Source organism: Sceloporus undulatus, chromosome 1 (genome assembly GCF_019175285.1).
Source record: "Sceloporus undulatus isolate JIND9_A2432 ecotype Alabama chromosome 1, SceUnd_v1.1, whole genome shotgun sequence".
NCBI lineage: Eukaryota > Metazoa > Chordata > Lepidosauria > Squamata > Phrynosomatidae > Sceloporus > Sceloporus undulatus.
The window spans coordinates 168,877,416-168,890,601 of NC_056522.1; the positions used below are offsets into that span (position 1 = coordinate 168,877,416).

The 13,186-nt window shown below is 36.7% G+C and overlaps 1 protein-coding gene and 1 long non-coding RNA gene across 24 annotated transcripts in view; one reads left to right on the forward strand and one right to left on the reverse strand.

Moving 5' to 3' along the window:
- The first annotated feature begins 651 nt into the window (after positions 1–651).
- Positions 652–13,186, forward strand: part of PCBP3 (poly(rC) binding protein 3) — a 96,290-nt gene continuing 83,755 nt past the window's right edge. For 10 of the 23 annotated variants that reach the window (XM_042445678.1, XM_042445684.1, XM_042445704.1 and 7 more), the window contains exon 1: positions 658–866. The gene's annotated coding sequence lies outside the window, so the exon portion shown is untranslated. Of the gene's footprint in view, positions 867–13,186 lie in introns of all 23 variants that reach the window. The other 13 variants (XM_042445697.1, XM_042445698.1, XM_042445693.1 and 10 more) reach the window with 4 other exon arrangements.
- On the reverse strand, positions 3,676–7,464 carry LOC121919265. Its single transcript, XR_006101426.1, has 3 exons — positions 7,333–7,464; positions 6,940–7,053; positions 3,676–3,811 (listed from the first exon to the last, which is right to left on the reverse strand). It is a non-coding gene; the product is annotated as an uncharacterized LOC121919265 (long non-coding RNA).

Here is a 13,186-nt window from a genome sequence, read left to right on the forward strand (position 1 = left end):
CCCTTGTTATATGCTGGGGTTTGGTTCCAAGCTCCCCTTGGATAACAAAATCCGTGGATTCTCAAGTCCCATTAAATATAATGACATAGCAAAATGGTGTTCCTTATAAAAAATGGAAAATGAAAGTTTGACATTTGAAATTTATACTTTTTCTGAACATTTTCAAACCGTGGATGCTTGAACCTATGTATAAAAAATCAGTGTACAATAAGGGGCGACTGTATACCTAAATTTCCATGGTGCATTTGCAATCATATTATATCACTATTAGCGACTTACAAGCGCTGGCATAATTACATAATTGAATAGGCATCTACAGTAAGATACACTGACTGATGCAGAATATCATATGAGAAAGCATGTGATTTAGCTAAAACTGCCTGGATATTGTAATTGATATATGCACATGTGTTCAAGATCAGAATGTATGTTCGCCATCTGTCCTTTAAACAAACAAAACAAAACTGGGATTCCAAATGGTGAAGGAGTAATAATTGATTAATTGCTAGATCCATCCTCCTGATCATTGGGAACTCCTCTATTCTGAAGCCTTGTGGCCTGAGGGCAACTGATTTGCTCAGTGGCTTTTTTAGAAATGTCATCAAAATTACAGAACCATCACTGTTGGTTGCATTCCATTTCAAGGAAATGAAAGGATTTAGGAGAAAATAGGTCACATGCACTTCATCCCATGTCACATGATTCTCATCCAGAGGCCAATGAGGTTTTAGACCTCTATGCATTTGAACAAGATATCACTGTAATTTCATCCATTCGCATTTTTCATCATTTCTCAACGTGGAAAGAGTGACCATCTGTTTGAGACCCACATCACACTAAACCATTTCCAAAGCTGCTTTTTTGAGGTAAGAAGATTTAAAATCATTGTTTTGGTACAATACAATAGCTCTTTAAAAAATGTTTCCTTTCTAAGTGTGAAACATAAAGTATAACGAAGATAATAGCTAGCAAATGAGATTAAATTAAAGAGCCCTAAAGTCTTTTAAGAGAGGTATGAGGTATTGAGAGATCTTCTCAAGAACTTGCCTTGACAGGAAAAATACAAGAAGGCATAGCAAATTTAATATTTTCTCTTTGAAAAAAGATGAACAAAACTTTGGTTAATTTAGATACCTTGAATATTGATAAGTGCCATTGCTTTTGACAATATGTGATTGTATGACACTTGAAATACATTTTCCATTGCATCAAATACTTGAGATAATAGTGATAATCAAAAAATATATTATGATGATAGAACCTAACCGACTATTCTTCTGAAAATTACACACACAGACACACAAACACGTGTGTGTGTGTGTGTGTGTATACACATACATGCGGGGTTGCAGCAATGGAACCCTTGTAAGTTTAATTTATTCGTATGGAATAAAAGTAAAAAAATAAATGATCTAATATTTTATTGTTTCTCTTAATTTTTTTATAATGAAAATATCACATTTTTAAAGAAAGTTTTTGAAGAAAGCATATGTATTAATAGTAAGAGAAAGGTAGTTTTCGTTATGTCTATCCAGATTGACCAGAGTAAACCCAAATAGTCTTATAAAAATGGGGTTTGACATCTGTCATATATCCTACCATGTCACTTCTAAAGGAAATATAAATTTAAAATTTGAATTATTCACATCCCACTGTAAATTAATTAACTTTGGAGAAATACATTATGTTATAAATAAATATATCGGGTCTTACGGATCTCCTCTGTTCAGTGCACAGTTAACTAGGATGAGATTTTTAGGAGTCCTGTGGATGAAAATAAATGCAGTAACTTCATATATTTTATGAAGCATTATATATATTCATTAAGCATTTCATAGTGCACACATTATTTTAAAACACACCACTTTCTGACTATTATATAACATTGGCCAATTATAGCATTACTGTTATAGCATCATAGGAATATTAAGTAAAGAATGGTCTGCAATGTCGTGTAATTTAAAAAGCAGGAAAACATATTAGCATACCCTTTACATTTCCAATTTTAACCTAATGTTCTTTCCACTTTGGTAAAAATACTGTTCTAACTAATTTGTTTTATCTGAACAAAACCTTAATATTAGCAAGTTTTTTTAATATTAAAATAAGACAAATATTCTCAATAAAAAAGTACAATTCTCATTTCTTAGATTTCCTATTAAGTGCCGTTAAGTATTAAATACAGAAAATGTAAAGGTATAAGGTGCAATAAAAAACATGTTTATTCTGACAAAAATATTCATTGATCTCGTTGGTATTTGCCCCCTCCCCCCATTAAGATAATCCTATGAAGTTGTCATAAATTGACAGGTAGCATATACATTAACACACATGCTTATGTTTAATATTGCAGCTTTATGATTTTTCAAACATAATTTTTCAAAACTTCATTTCATATTGGTGGCTGTGCCTACAATATGTCCAAACTGGCTGAATGTTACGTATCACTTTGTCTTGTAAATACTCTTACAGTGGGCCAAAAAGGATGCAATTTTGTTTTCAGTAAAATAAGAAAAGCTATAGTAAGATTCTAGATATGTTTACAGAAAAGGAAATCCCACTGCATTTAGTAGAGTATGTCCTGTAGAATGTATACTTAGGACACCAACCTTTGAAACAAAATGAATATTTATATACACGTTCAAATCATAATTATATTTCTTATTATAGTCTTTATTTTTTGGAATAAGGGTTTCATTTTGTTTACTCCAATCTGAAAATGAATGAATGAAAATGGATGAAATCACAAGTTACCTTAATAATCTGCATAGAAAATGGCTTCCATATCATATCTTGCTTTATAGGATTCCAGATATGGTGATTTGCTGTCTTAGTAGAATAAAATGTAACATATCCACTGACTTATAGAATGTACTTTCCTTTGAGAATGAACTACTGCTTATGGTTATCAATACTGTTTTCATGGGCAAAGACTTTTGATTTCATGAGTGAAGTATTTCCTACTGTTAGAGAGATCATCTGTGTAATAAATTCACACTTTATGTGTCATGGAAAAAATACATCCATGACTTCTGCATTTCTTATTACAGAATGCAATTAAATTGATGATGTTTCGCTGGTTACACAGAAAAATCAATGTCTGAATATTTCTCTGAATCAATAGTCTCCATAAAAAAGATATCACTACAAATTACAATAATTACTACAAAGTATCACTGATTGTATTGTCATTTAAAATATTGTAAACAAAGACTTGTTTCCAGGCCAAAAGTGGAGAAGAAAGACCTAGGATATATAGTATATTACAATATTAGCATACAGAATTAGCATTTTTTAAAATTTAAATCATGGTTTAATATCACTGAGAATCTGTGAGATTTGATAATATTCTCAGATTTTTGAGGAAGGGGCAAAGTGTAGGGCTGACAACATTCTAAAATGCCTGAAGACCTGCTTTTGAAGGATAAAGACAGTAAATTTCAGAAAACAACGACAAAAGCCATAACACACTATGAACCTTTATTGCAATAATTTTCACAGTACTAACAATAGTATGAGGGCATATTCTTGCTCTCATGCTCCCACACATCTATCATACACATACAGATACACTCCGTTTCTCTTCTTTGAGCAATGACATATGTGTGCCTTTGGCATGGGGGGGGGGTCTGGTGACAGACCTATTTAGCTATCAGTAACAATAGTCAGCCTGTGTAGAAAATCAGTGAATTGGATACAGACTTCTGAACATCAGTATCCTGATAGAAATAATCAAGTGACCTGAAATGTGGATAAAGGGGAGGGAATTGGGAGGAGGGAGACTGACCTTGCTGTCCTCTAGAATGGCAATCTGCAAAGGAAAAGGAAATCATTAAAATACTCCCTGACATTGACTGCTATAGACTTCCTCTCTTGAGTAGTTCAACTTCAACATTACTGTTTCCACCTCTCATGCTGATCATTCCCCAGCTATATGTACTTCTATTATACAGTCATCACAATGATGAATATAATAGAAGTACATATAGTTGGGGAATGATCAGCATCTTCCACCTTTTATCCACATTATATTAAAAGTATAGTTCCTTCTCCCAGTCAATAAAGTGAATGAATTAATAGTGGGGTGGGGAGATCTTTAATTTTTGTTTTAACGGGACAGTCATCCCCACATTTCGGCAGGGAGCTGAGTCTGAAAGAGAGTGGCTTCCTTTATGAACATGAGATCACTAGTGGCAAGGGTGAGATTCAAACCAGGATTAATTGGTTCGCAATAGCCTAGTCATATTGTCATGGATGTTATGCACATAGAACACAGTGTAGTGATTTGAATGTTGGACTAGAACTCCAGGAAACCAGGGCTCAAATCAGTACTGGACCATGGATGACCACCACCCTCAGATGACCTTGGACAAGTCACCCTCTGAGATTCAGAGAAAGGCAATGACAAATGTCCTCTGAAGAAATCTTGGGGGGAAAACACAACCAATTATAGGTTTGCCTGAGAATTGCTATAAGTCAAAAATGACTTGAAGACACAACAGCAGCAACCAAAGCACACATTATTTAGGGAGGTTGTATTCTGTGTGCATGCTAGACAGAGATGCATACAAGTAGATTCAGTGCATACTTAATTCAGTGCATACTCAATTGGGAAACTGTATATAATGGAGGGACGGATGAGTATTTCATTTTCTTCCATTTTTATAAAAACTTTCTTATTCCACTACAGTACTGTCATTATAAATGCAACCCAAAGAACGTCAGACTGTTGTTTTTAATACAGTAAATGTAAAAGAAAGCAGACCACAGATATACCTATCCGGGCAAAAGATGTTTGAATGTTTAGGCCTCAGAGTCTTCCTTTTAATTTAATTTCAGCCATGTTTGTGATGCTGGAGTAAGGTTGTCACATTTTATTTTATTTCCTAACAGCCTCCTTATCTTTAATAACTGACTTGTAGGCACAACATGTTGTCCCCTTTCAGTGTGATTAGCACAGATTGCAAATTTTGTTGCACTTGTTTTTTTTAAAACTCAACGAAATACACACATTTCAGAAACCTGAAGGGGAAAACTAGATTTTAAAAAAATGGCTGGATGGCCATCTGTCGGGGATGCTTTGATTTGGATTTCCTGCATGGCAGGGGGGTTGGACTGGATGGCCCTTGTGGTCTCTTCCAACTCTATTATTCTATGAAAAATGGATGTGAAAAGAAGCAAAATGTACTGATTTATCATTTGTGATTCCACAGGAATACGCCCATAGATAAGTTACTCTAGGAAAAGAGAAGGGGGAAGAGAGCTGTAAAATTTGAACTGGTACTGTTCAGCCATGAACCTACTTATTTTGAGTAATTCATTAGTTACCTGAGAACATTGTACCGTCCAAGGGAACTTCTGTACTGAAATGAATTCATTTTCAGGCAACCCTCCTCCACAATGTGAAATGTGATCTTTTTAATAGTTAAATTGTCCTTCCAGTCTGAATTCAGTGTGTTGGTGATAACTATAAAGCCCTATATGACATGAAGCCTTGACATTTGAAGTGGTACCTCCTCCTGTATCTGACTATTTGAGGTTAAGGTCCACTGGAGAGGCCCTCCTCTATGTCCCATCAGTTGGGACAGTAAAGTGGAAGATGGTGCTCTCCAGCTGTGCAACAACCTCCATTTAGGGGCCTAATTTGTGTCATATTGCAATGCAGTAAAAACAGGGCTTTTTATTTAAGCCTTTGGGGCCTAACTGATGTCATACAAACCTGCAAATGTGTGTTTTTCAATTGCTTTAAACTGTTTTAACTGATTTTAGGCTTTGTGTCAACTTGTCAAACTGCTTTCAGTGTGATGAAATTATTTCTCACAGTTTTAAATTGTTTAAAATTAATCAGATTGATTTTATTTTACACTCTTATATAAGAGTGTATTCATATTTTACATTCTATTTTACATTTACACAGTCTTATAGATAGAATGTCAATATTTTAATAAAATAAATGATGATTGAAAAACAATCTGTTTAATGCTTTGTATCATGTTAAAGGTCCTTTTTAAAAAAAAAACAACTGCATTGCCCAAGAAATAAAGACCTTGATTCAATATATAGTTTAATTCTCTTAAATCAAATTGATAACAAATGGGAGTAACACAGAATTAGCTGTGCTCTGAATTGCTCCTAAAGAATTTTTTTTTAAAAATCTCCTCTTGATTTTAATTCAGGCTGAGATCTAGGTGAAGTGAAAAGAGATCTGGAGTGACAGTTTTAGAGCTTGCTGTCAGGGTCAGAATGGAGCGTGCTCAGTTTATGAAGCTTTAGATACTGGAGAGCACACAAAGTATTTTGTGAGATCCATTAGCTAGCAATATATTGCTAGCAATATAATGGAGACAACATGGTCTAATATCCATTACATAGATCAAGCTTATTTTCAATTAACAGTAATTGGCTTTTTTTGTGAGGAAAGACAGAATATTTTTTTAAAAAAAATATTTTGATTTCAGTGCTGTTTTTGCATAGAACAGTTTTCAGCTAGTTCATGAGGAAGATTAGCAATGACATGGGAATGGTTTTATTGGTCAGTTGTATCTCTTTTATAGTGTGCTTGTGTGTTGTATGCCTCCAAGTCATTATGGCAATCCTAAGGCGAACCTATCATTATTATTTTTTGGCAAGATTTGTTCAGAGGAGGTTTGGCATTGCCTTCCCCTGAGGCTGAGAGCATGTGATTTACCCAAGATCACCCAGTGGGTTTCATGGCCGATCAGGGAACCACCCCTGGTCTCTAGAGTCATAGTCCAACACTCAAACCACTATGCCATGCTGCTATCCTTTTTGTGTATCCTTTAATTATCGATTCCATTTTAACTTTACCCAGTGTATTGCCACTAAGATGTGTGAGATTAAGGCTCTTATCACCATCATCTCCAACTAGCGTAGCATTAGGATGGTTTAGAAGGAAGAATAAAGAGACAGTGTACATACATTGATCCTAGCTTCAGTGCTGGAGAGGCTGCTGAGCTGTTCAAGTCATTTGAAGAGTGGACCCATAGGACATTTCAGGTCTCTCTGTCTCTCTCAACAGGTGCAGAAGGAGGCCTGCAGATGGAAGAAATTTCACTGCAGTAGTGATAACCTGTTTCACGGTGTGCAATAAGAGCCATAAGATCCCACACACAACCCATTTCCCAGTTCACAACCTAAAAGGGAAGGCTGTGATGGCATACCCAAAGCTGGCATAGTTATTTCCTTTCTTATTAGAAGCAAAATGAGATGGGAGGGGAAGTTAAAAAGAGAAAACCTGGAACAAAAAGTGACGCTGAACAGGACAGATGAAGTAAGGGTAGTAATTCCTTCACAGCCTTATAAAATTGTTACCTGTAACTGGTCAGACATTCCATTAACCAATATCACTTTTCCTTTTGGGAGATCATCTTTCTCTCAACAGCATTCCTTCATGGTGGTGTAGCACATCCAGGTCCAACTCCATACTCAGTCCAAAAGGTTACTGAATGATCCAGTCATAAAATGAGGGTACATAAAGAAGAAATTAGTCACTAGTCTATTCTTTGGCATTGGAACACAAGTATGAAGAAAGTCCTTGACTGTTACTCAAAGGCAGAAGGAGAACTGGTGTTATATCTTATGGCTTAGTCACTCTCCATAGGCAATGTAGATGTGGATTTCAATTCAAATTTAATGTAAATTCAAACAAATGAATTGCATAACCAGGGAGGAGACATAGCTCAGTGGAAAACATGTGCTTTCCAGACAGAAGGTTTATTTTACTATTTTATTTTATTTTATTAAAATATTTCTATCCTATCCTCTGCTGTGTGATTTCAGGGCAACATATAGTTGAACAATTTAGAGCATTACAGATTTTTTTAAAAAAATATTCTAAATGGAATAAAATTGTATTAAACATACTACCAAGTTAAAACAGAAAAAAACCACTTAAAACCATGTGCATGTCCATTTCCAAAAGAAAAATTAAGCCCCAAAAGCTTTAACAAAAAGGCATGTTTTAACTTGGCACCTAGAAGAAGAAAGTGTTGGCACCAGTCAGGAGGTGGGCACTCCATAAACAGGTGTCCTCTCCAGAGAAGTTATTGTCCCATGTGCACTTGTGATTTATGGCTCTCACTTGTGGAACTTGGAGGAAGCCCTCTTCAGCAAATCTCAGCTCTTGAAGTGTTCCTTCAAGTACAATATTTATGCTACATTAAACTATTTGTGTTCCATTTTGCACCATTTAATTTTCACACTCAAAGTGAATGGTATTAATATTTCATTGGGTTTGTTTTTATTAGAACTTTGTTAAAAATATTTTTACATTAAAGGTGAAAATATATTTTGATGTGATATATGATATTTTATGTGAATGGTATTAATATATCAGTCATATAAAGCATCATATATCACAGCAAAAACCTAATTAAATCATTTTATTTGTAATATCGCACTAGGCTGAGGTTCCTGGAAGTCTAAAACTATTAGGATCTCTTTCTACATAATCTGCTGAACTACCCTACTCTACCTGCAAATAGACATGGATAGATCTGTTAATTTCATTCCCCCACACCTTGAATGTTTTAAATTACAAGATGCTTTCACCTTTAATATAAAATATTTTCACAAAATTCTGATAAAATCAAACCCAATGGAATTCTCAACTCTTTGCACTGACCAAATGCAATAGGTACAGCCTATTGCCAGTAATAAGCCTGCCATATACCATGTTTCCTTGAAAATAAGACACTGTCTTATATTTATTTTTCCTCAAGAAGACACACTATGGCTTATTTTCAGGGGATGTCTTATTTTTATTATGTATAGTACAACAATCTACATTTATTCAAATACTGTATAGGTAAGTCATCTTCTTCTGGAACATCGTCATAACTCTCCAAGCCCGGAATTCCATCCTGAATTTCTTGGGACTCCATTTCCTTTAGAACCATTGGCCCCAATCTTTCCGCTTCCGTTCTGCACCGGGCCTATCACTATGTCTTATTTTCGGGGTATGGCTTATATTGCGCAAATGCTTAGAAATCCTGCTATGACTTATTTTATGGGTATGTCTTATTTTCAGGGAAACAGGGTAGTTGCTAAAGTTGAGGAGCCTTTTAAGAGAGGGCAGCCCTAATTCAGCACCAAAAACAAGACTGGAAAGGCAGTGATTCAAACTCAGCCTTTTAGGAGTTAAACACTCAAAGCCCTGGGCCTGAATGAATAAATCTCTTGATTTTGGATTCTCCCATATTTTTTAATACTCTATTTCTGACTATTACCCAACTTTGCAAATTTTGGTAAATTCTAATCAAAAATGAACTGAAGATGAATTCTCATTCACCTCTACTTACAGATCACCTTCCCCTAACCTCTATGTGTTTATGAGGGAGGGGGTGCGCACATGCATCTTCAAGTTGCCAGCTAACTATGGCAACACTACAAATTTCATAGGATTTTCTTAGGCAAGGAACTTTGAGCAATAATCGATTGATAAAGAGGTGGTCTGCTATTTCCTTCCTCTGAAATGTGGCCTGCCGCACCTGGTATCTCCTGTGGGTCCCCCATCCAAGTACTAACCAGACCTGATCAGCCAGGATCTGTTGGCTTCAGAGTTTTTAGACAGATACCCCGCTCCCTAGTACTGATGCCAAATAAAGAATATGACTTTCCATAGCTACTGAGACAGATAACAACAGGCCTATGGTTGTTATCACTTAATATGAAATTTGAACAGTTGAGGGAGTTTGAAGCAAGCAGTCTGTGAGCTTGAGACCCCCAAGGCTATCTCAGTCACCTTTAAAAAGTAGACTGTTGGATAGTGAATTGGCCTGTAAACCAGCAGAATCCCAAATTTGTCTCAAAGTTAGACATTAGGGGCATGCTCTTGGAAATTGTTGTACAGTAGCACACCTGGAGAGGGGAGAGGGAATCCCTACACAGCACAGCAACTCCACCTTCCAACTCACATGGCATCAGCATTGAGAAATTCTGCAGTCTTCTTTCTCTCATCGTCAACCAAGGTTTCACTGGCATGTTAACAGGTTGGGAAATTTACCCAGGATTATATTCTGTATGATGGATAATCTTCCTTCTGTCATGTAACCATCATAACTATGATACATTTGTTTAGAAGAAGGCGTATAAGAAAGGAAAATTCAAAGATGTATGATCTCCCTTCCCTATTCTAGCTCATTCAGTCTCCTCCGTCAATCTCATCCCCCACCTCCAATCAATTAATCCCTTTGACCAAGGTTTCAAATATTCCAGATTCTGAGAGGGTTGAAATCTAGGAAGTTGACAGCTGCTGCTTCCTTGCAGTTGTGGGTACCCTGCATCCTCCCCCTGCCATTAAATGACCATTCCCACCCTCCCTTCAAACTATTCTTTCCTGGCCACTAAATGGTCAAGAGAGCACATACTTACCCTTTCAAGCAGATGTGTGTTCAAGACCACCTTGTGCGATTAACTTAAAAGGACATACTGTATATACTCATGTATAAGTGTAGAAATTTTAGTCAAAAATTGGACCCCAAAAAGCTTATTCGACTTATTCACAGGTTAATGTAAGTAGTGTATTTTAACTCTTCTCTTTCTCTGAGTAGAGTGACAAAAGGTAAGAGCTTAGTTCATCCTGGGAGCACCCCAAAAAAGCACCAACCCCTTCTACTCTTTCCACCATGATGCTGCTTCTGGCCTTTTAGAATTCTTGGGTGGAAAAATGGTAGTAGTGGCACCTCTTTGGTGCTTCCTCTTAAAAGAGTGCCAAGAGGAACTGGGCTTAGAAGGATCTGAATAAGACATTTCTGTATGAAGACAATAAACTTCATCCTTTACATCCTTTGTTGCATGGTCCTAAATTTTATCCTCAACTTATCCACGAATCATATCACAATCCATAATTTTGGTCCCAAAACTTGCCCTTGACTTATACATGAAGTCAACTTATAGTCGAGTATATACGATATATATTCATAGACCCATATAATGTATGTCACCAATTGGACTCTGCCCTTTGAATTCCACTTCCAATCTTCAGTTCAACACATATGAGCATCCATGGTCTGCAGGCCAGCTGTGATACCTGTCTGGCTTCCATGTTGCCCATAGGTCTGTGCCCAGTTCCTCTTCTGATAGGCTTCCTTCCTCCATTCTGTCCAGCAGACTGATGCAGTCACCTAAACAGGGGTGAAGAGGTAGGCACGTGATGGGGTGCATCCATGTTAAAAATGCACATGAAAATACATACAAATGTCCTTGAAAGAGACATGGGAAGGTTCATATATTGGTACAGAGACAAGTCAAAATACATTTGATGCTGTTGGCGGGGTGGAATAGAAGCCCGATAAGACTGACAGAATTGTATATCCCTATTTATGACAAGGGATGAGAGAACAGCTGGGTATGAGATGTGGTCTGACTCATAACTTCAGTTTTTGCAAAAGTAACACAACTTCTACTCATTTAATTTAAAATGTTTGTTTAGTTTTTCTCCACAAATAACGTTTTCAACAGACACTTATAAAAATAACAGTTGTTAGAGTTTAATACCATTTAAATTCTGCACAGAAAGCATGTCTCCAGTAATCTATGTGGTGTCACATCTTCCTGTCCCATTTCATACACGCATACCACAGCAGATAACGTACAAATTTAAAAGCAGAAACATTGAAGTTATCACCAAAATTCAGTACAAATTAGACCCTGTTATCAAGTCAGTGAAAACATAGCCAGGCTAAAATTAGGAAAACGTGAAAATGCATCCCCCAGGACTGCTGGAATATATAATAAATCACGAAAGTCTTACATATATCCAAGCTGGTTCAGAAAAAATAAACTGTAAACTTGCAAATAGTGAATATATACACAGATGAATGCCATATATGTAAAAGCTTTGAATGCTTAATTAGAGAGTCAAACTAATCTTAACTACATTTACAGAGCACATCCAGCCAAATACATTTCCAAAGATTAAAAGCAAACAAAAACATGAAACGAGGCCATAAAGATTGCTTTGCTCTTGGTCTGAGAGGATTTGAGGAACATGACTAGATCAAGAGATTGAAAGCAAAGGCCGATTATTTGGAAGATATTGCCTGTGGGATTAAACCAAAGGCTATGAATGGATTCAGCCTGGGTAAACAGAGGGAGAATCCCAGATGTGGAGGTCGTGGGCTGTTGCATTATGCTCATTTAATATAAAGGCTGTGTAATTGTGTCAAATACGCAGAAGATAACTTCTGTGTAAGCAGAGTTAGACCTAAGAGTGATATAGCAGGGAGAATGACTATTCATATTGCATTTGTAATATGCAGAGGTATTAGCTGGCGTACACTTTAACAAAGTGTCTCAAGGAGTCAAGGTAGATAGGACTGCAGCATGTGCAACAAGAGAGACATAGACCCTGTTCCAAGCAAACATGCCTGTACATAGTTTGGGAGAGTTATCAGTCTTGGGTTTCTTAGGGCCTGAGCAGACAGGCCAAAATAAAACTGCTTTGGGTCACTTTGGAGGTGCATGGCTTTGGCATGGCTTCTGGCCTCTTAGGACACATGTATCATTTAAATAGTATACCTCCAAAGTGACCCGAAGCAGCTTTAGTTTGGCCTGTCTGTTCGGGCCCTTAGATAGCCAGGCCTCAAGACATTTAGGGGATTAAAGCCAAAAACCGAGCCAAAAACCTTGCAGCAACTAAAGTAAGCAGAGAACAAAGGGGGGAAATGGGAGCAGGACAAAGAAACTAGGATATTGAAAATGCATCTGAAAATATGGGATGACATAAGATTAATCAGGACATTTGAAGATAATTTGTGATATGAGGTAACTGGCAGCCCTACCTAAGCAGTGAATGAGCAATTACTGTTGCTTTTACATGCATTTCCAGTTTCTGGGCTTCCACAGACATCTGTTTGCTCATGGTGTAAACAAAATACTGGACCAGATTGGCCATTGCTCTGGTCCAGCATGGCTCTTCTTATAAAATAAGATTATCCTCAGTGGGAGCAGTGCCTTAGAAATACCTATCTCTTTCCTTCACAATAACAAAACAACTTTCGGGGAGGTAGCCATGTTAGACTGCTGCAGTAGTGAGCAACTTCTGGGTATCAGAGGGCTATTTTCAGCAGCGTCATGAGACAATCAGGAAGCCCCTTCATCATAGAATCATAGAATAGAATCATAGAATCATAGAGTTGGAAGAGACCACTAGGGCCATCCAGTC